Consider the following 6000-nt stretch of genomic DNA (forward strand, 5'->3'; position numbering starts at 1 on the left):
TTAATGTAATTGGTATGTAGCTGAATGGCTAACGCTCGCGCTTATAGTACATAAGCATTTATATTACTCTTTTTACAATCCACCAATTCTTTCACATGGAATTTTGTCTATCTATACACTAATTGCCCTGATGAGGCTATATATAAAGGAATTGAATTGTTTTTATATAAAAAAATATACATATAAGTCGAAATAGTTGGCTTTATTTTGTCTTTTGAATAATTGTTTACGTTATATTATATTATACTAACAGTATAACCCGGCCTTGCCTGGGATTAAGTTACGATTATTAAGCTAATCAAGTTCTTTATTTCAAACCAAACTAAGTAATATCGACTCTCAACAAAACACTTTTTTACTCGGCGTAAAATAAAAACAAAACTCTTTCACACCCAAAATAATGTGTGTGTGAAAGAGAGAAGGGGGAGAAAGATGAACGATTTAGAATAAATATATTGTAATTGTTGTGTGAGAAAGTATATATACTATGATTATAAAATATAGTGTTTATCTCGTGTTTAAGAAAAATCAAAACATTTTACATTTTATTTTTTATGAACGTCGTCACTTACTCTCTCACTTTGATTTCCTGTGAAACTCTCTGCCTCCTTCCACTTTTCTTTATCTTATTTTTTTTGTTAGACGCCGTTTCAAAAAGCTATGACTGATAATTTTTATGGCTAAAAGCTATGGCTGAAAATAGAAATTTATGAACGTCGTCGCTTACTATCTTTCTCTCTCCCTCTCTCACTTTGTCTTTTCCGTGAAACTCTCTGCCCATCTTCCACTTTTCTTTATCTTATTTTTTTTTGTTAGACGCCGCCAAAAAACTATAGCTGAAAATTTTTATGGCTAAAAGCTATGGCTGAAAATAGAATTTTACCGCTATATGCGGGTGCCTCGGGAAAAAATAAGTTGACAAAACCCAGATAGGATGTTAACGAATGTCCTCCTAAAATTTGAGCGACATGCGTGCTAATTTGTGGACGTGCATAAATTACAATCACGTACACACACACACACACACACACACACACGCACACATCATGCCTTTTATAGATATGATTCATGGTATGTTATGTTATATTATATTATAATATAAATAAAATATTGGATTGTCATTTGTATCTCACTATCTAATTGATTGTTTTTCAATGGAATTACATATTTCAAGAATGGAGCCTAGAAAATCGGATTCAAATATTGCAAAAATAAAAAAAAATATTGCATATTTGTCAGTGTCATGAAACCATCAAGCAATCTATTTTTAAATCTTACATGTTCTTTTAGCTTTTACTTGTTTTCAGACGCTGGTCTATGGCCAAGCTGCAGCTCCACCTTGAAGGGTTTAGTCGAGCAAATCAATCCTGTTACTAATTTTGTAATATACCAATTGCTTATTCTATCAGCTACTATCATTGAACCGCTAGTTTGCGAGAACGTAAACGAACCAGCATCGTTTGTCAAGTAGTAGGGAGCATGCACGAACTCAAAGACACACAAAGACACGCACTCGCACACTCAAGCGTGCGTGCGTGTATGTGTGTGCGTGTGTGTTTGTGTGTGCTCGCGTCTGTGTGCGTGTACGTGTGTGTGTGTGTTGTGTTTGTCTGTATGTTTGTGTTTGTGTGTGTACAACAAGCTCCCACCGTTTCTATCGACTAAATTCAGTCACAAAGACACTTACGCAAGGTGCTGTGCAGTAGAGCTCAGCCCCAAATAACATGGTTGCAAAGCGTGCTCGTTAACTACGCAACCATTTTGAATATTTCGTATTTTTATGCCTATAGAATGCACACAGAAGATCAGAAATCTTAAACATGTGCAAGCACACTGTCACGCACACACACACATACACACACACACACAACAAAAACAGCAAGAACAACATCAACAAGGAAATGAACACAAAATACAAATACAAAATAGTGGGTGTGTTTTTATCCGATTTTTATGTCTCCCAGAATGAAAATGAATTTTAAAATTTAGATTTCGGTGTTAGATAGCAAGAACTGTCAAACTGTTAACGTGAAACAATCCGCTTAGTTCATACTTTAACAGACTACTGGAATTTCTAGATGTGTTATGTCTCATTTTCACCCTCTAGAGAATTTGCCACTAGCTTAATTTTTTTGCACGTTTATATATTTATCCAAAGAGAATAACAGATCGTTTGTGCTTTTTTTTAAAACAATCTTGAATTGATATTAAAACAATGGGGGCTAATATTCATCGTGAGAAATTATCAACAGCCACTCACTCTCATTCCAACGAGACTGATGTCGATGCTGATAACCATGTCTTGGAGTCTTCACAAAAATACTTTTTCTAAAATTTTCTTTCTAATGAATCCACGGTACGAAGTTTTTAGGATATCATACATACATATATGATGGCTTCTACTCTGTAGACAAGCACGATCATTGCTGATATGTAATATAATATGATATATCAATGAAATCAAACCAAATATTTTGAAGGCAGTTAATACACACGTTTCAGAACATTATGTAATAGAAAATGGGAAATTCATCCCTTACGCGAGATCTTCCTCGATTAATGCATTTCAAAATTTTGAAATATATTAACTGAGCAAAGTAATAGATATCAATAGTTGATTAGACTTCATTATCATATTTTGTTCAAGTGGATGCCAGTACAAACTAGCAGGACCAACTCCATTTACGAAGATACTCTAACAAGGATCTGGAGAAGTTTGTTCTATTTGACACGAGTTAAAATCTCTGGTAATGTGCATCGCTTCTAAGCATGAGGTTGATGAAATGGACGGACCCTGATGAAGCTACACCGGCAATGTTGCAAGGTTCAATTTGCAAAGTTAGTAGTCGCAGCAGCGGAAACATGTGTAGATCATTATAATATGCTGTATACAACTATAAAATAAATTTTGTAGATGTACAAGTCTCCACACTCTTTATTATAATTAATATTGTGTGTGTATGTGTTTGTGTGTGTGTATCTTCTAGGTAGCATAATTCAGCCTCTTTATATACAAATGGACATGAGAAAATACAAGGGTTCCCAGACTTAGGTATATGAAAACAAAACAAAAAAAAAATAGACAAGGACAAATGACAGTAACTTTTGGCGCCAGTTACTCATGAATAATTTGTATTTCCACGCCAGTGAATCAATTAATTGAACAATGAAACAAATAGCATAGCTTCGGTCATTTATTATCTTTCTATTGCTGATATAAGTTCCTTAGGAAAGCAATAACTACATAACCACCTCGTTATAATTTTATCGTCGCTAATTTCTTTATAAATAAAATGCTTCAAACAATACTTATGAGAAGATATACTGTAAAGTTAAGATGTTAATTACTTCCGGTTAACTAGGACGGTTCAAGAGCTACTTCCAGTATATTCTAGTTAAAGCACAATTCAGAAATACACGCAAGCGTACATATATACACACTTACATACATACATACATACATACATATATGAATTATGATTATTGGGCGAAGTCGCATCATCCTCCATTCCTTCATACCTATGTGCTATATATGTGTGTTTGTGAATGTATGTACGTATGTATATATTATGCACACATACACACACACACACACACACACACACATATATATATATACATATATACTTACATACATATATACACACAAAGACATACATTGATATATGCCTCAGCGACATCATTGCCAACTGATGTAATACTCTCTGTCTCAAAAATACAATATGGCAGACAGAGAAATCTGGAACAAAATACAAAATAAAAGACAATAACAAATAATGATGATCGGATTGCGACTGATCGATGAAAATAATAATTGTGGAATATAAAACCTAATACTAATCAGACACCTAGTTAAAACATAAACGAGCTGATATTGTTGTTTGAGGTCACCAAAATATAAACATGCCTTGTTAGAAGCATTCTAATATGCGTTAGAAAGAAGACATCTATGGAACATTAACGAAGCGTTACATTTCAAGTGCTCAGTATACCGCTTCAATACTGTATTATTATTAGAGCAACAGAATATAAACCAAACAACTTGAAATTATTGCTGAACTTGTCTTGGAGAAAAATGTGTCACCATAATACATTTGTTGCAGGTGATCGCCATATACGGACAACAGATATCTACAGAACTTGACAAGAAAGACCATCAGGGTGAGTGGTTACCAAAACAAGACAAACAGAGCATTAGAATTTCATTATTTTATATATATGCCCGTAACTTAGCGGCTCGGCAAAAGGGACCGATAGAATAAGTACAAGGCTTACAATGAATAAGTCCTGGGGTCGATTTGCTCGACTAAAGGCGGTTCTCCAGCAAGGCCACAGTTACATGACTGAAACAAGAAAAAGAGTATATCTGTTTCTGTATATGTACGTATATATAAATACATATGTGTGTATGCATAAAATATATTTTCCAACTAAACGTGGCGGTCTTATAAAGGACGGCGTTACTGTTTTTTCAGCCCCAGGAAGATATATCCTCCAGCTAGTCAACGACACACGGTTTGTCCGATTAGTATTTGCGAGTGAGGATATCGTTCCCACCTCTAGCCTTACGTGATACACACAGAGCTGAGATTTTGGATGGTTACTCATATACAGTGTATGTTAATCACAGGCTTGTGATGAAGAACTCATTTCACTCGCAAACGACTATATCCTTTTTCTTGCGACACACTGCCGCTGATCTCTTAAAAAGAGAGATAAGTTATATTAAATCTCTGAGCAGAGATAAACATTAACAGTACGGAATCGTGAAATGTATTTTACAACTAAATGTGGTGGTCCTGTAGAAGACCATGTTACTATTGTTTTTAGCCACAGGAAAACATCTCCTCCAGCTGGCCAACGACAGAGTCAGTGTCCAATCAGTATTTGCGAGAGTGGTCATCTGTCCCATCACTAGCCTTATGTGATATATATATATATATATATATAAAGATATTATTATTGATAATAGCAAGCATAAAATAACCCTTAATTTATAATCAGGGTACGAGTTAGAGCACAGAATTGCTAGAAATAAGAGTCAAAACTGCTCAAAACCACAGTTATCACTAATACACGCTAGTGAATTCGAGGAGAAACGAATAAATATAAAATCCGGCTTTTATATTTACTCGTTTTTCCTAGAATTCACTAGCGTGTATTAGTGATGACTGAGGTTTTGAGTAGTTTTGACTCTTATTTCTAGCAATGCTGTTCTCTATCTCGTACCCTGATTATAAATACCCATATATATATATATATATATATATATATATATATATATATATAAGATATATATATATATATATATATATATATATAGAGAGAGAGAGAGAGAGAGATAGATAGATAGATAGATAGATAGATAGATAGATAGATAGATAGATAGATAGATAGATAGATAGATAGATAGATAGATAGATATGCATATACATATATTCTTTTATTCTTTTATTTGTTTGACGTGTGACTGCCGCCAAGCTGGAGCACCGCGTTGAAGGGGTTTTAGTCGAACAAATCGACCCCGAACTTAGTACTTATTTTATCGGCCTTTTTGGCCGAACTGCTAAGTCGCGGGGACATCAACGCACCAGCACTGCGTGTCAAGTGGTGATGGGAGACAAACACAGACACTAAGATACACACATACACACACACTCACACACACATACACACATGTGTTATATCTTTTACTTGTTTCAATCATCAGATTGCAGCCATGCTGGGGCTTCTTTCAGTTTCCATCTATCAAATTCACTCACAAGGCTTTGATCGGCTCGAGATTATAGTACAACGTACTTGCCAAAGGTGCCATGCAGTGAGACTGAACCCGGAACCATGTGGATGGGAAGCAAACTTCTTACCACACAGCAAAGGGCACATAACCTAGTGGTTGAGATGATTCGCTCACGATCGCAAAAAGCCGTGGTTTCGACTCCCACACTGGTAATGTGTTCTTGTACAAAACACTTCATTTCACATTAGTTCCGTGTACTCAAC

Source organism: Octopus sinensis, linkage group LG6 (assembly GCF_006345805.1).
Source record: "Octopus sinensis linkage group LG6, ASM634580v1, whole genome shotgun sequence".
NCBI lineage: Eukaryota > Metazoa > Mollusca > Cephalopoda > Octopoda > Octopodidae > Octopus > Octopus sinensis.